The sequence below is a fragment of the Phytophthora sojae genome, assembly GCF_000149755.1.
Source record: "Phytophthora sojae unplaced genomic scaffold PHYSOscaffold_13, whole genome shotgun sequence".
NCBI lineage: Eukaryota > Oomycota > Peronosporomycetes > Peronosporales > Peronosporaceae > Phytophthora > Phytophthora sojae.
The window spans coordinates 1,230,101-1,231,045 of NW_009258127.1; positions in this window are offsets into that span (position 1 = coordinate 1,230,101).

The window sequence follows — 945 nt, forward strand, 5'->3', positions numbered from 1 at the left end:
CACGCGTCCTTGCGGACTGCCGTCACACGCCGCATCTCTCACAGCGGATGGCGCGTTGCCTGTCATTCTTCGCGGAATACAACTTCCGTGTCGAGTACAAGCTGGGCAAGTTGAACGTGCTTGCCGACGCGCTGTCGCGCCGACCCGACTACGAGCTTGCTCATATTAGTCGGGTCACGACGGATCTGTATGATCGCATCAGGCTGGGGTACCGAGACGATGCCAGTCTCGAACCTCTTGTACGGTTCTTGGCCGCTGGCTCGGAAGCCAAGGCCGAGTGGCTCACGCCCCGACAACGTGCAAGGCTGCACCGCTATGAGTGGGCTGATGGCTTGCTCCACTATAGGGTCGAGCCCGAGGATCCTCCCCGTATTGTCGTGCCCAACGACGAGAATATCAAGTACGACATCCTGATGGAGGCGCACGACGCTCCATCCGGTGGCCATCTCGGCCGTGAGAAGACGTACGCGTCTGTCTCGCAGATGTTTTGGTGGCGTCACATGTACAAGTGGGTCGCCACCTACGTCCGTACGTGCGAGACGTGCCAGCGCGTGAAGCCTGCCGGTCACGCCTCAGCACCATTGCAAAGCCTGCCGGTCCCAGCGGACTGCTGGAAGTCGATGAGTCTCGACTTTGTCTTCGGACTTCCGGCTGATGACCGTGGCAACACTGGTGTTGTTGCCTTCGTGTGCCGTCTGAGCAAGATGGTCCACTTTGCTCCAGTTCGTGACACCGTCACTGGCGACGAGGTCGCTCGCCTGTTCATGGACTGTGTCTTCTGACACCACGGTCTGCCCGAGACCATTGTCTCTGATCGAGACCCGCGGTTCACCGCTACGTTCTGGTAGACGCTGTTTCGCCTTCTCAGCACACGAATGTCGATGTCGACGGCGGACCACCCGCCAGACGGAGCGCGTCAATCGCGTGCTCGAAGACACGCTCCGC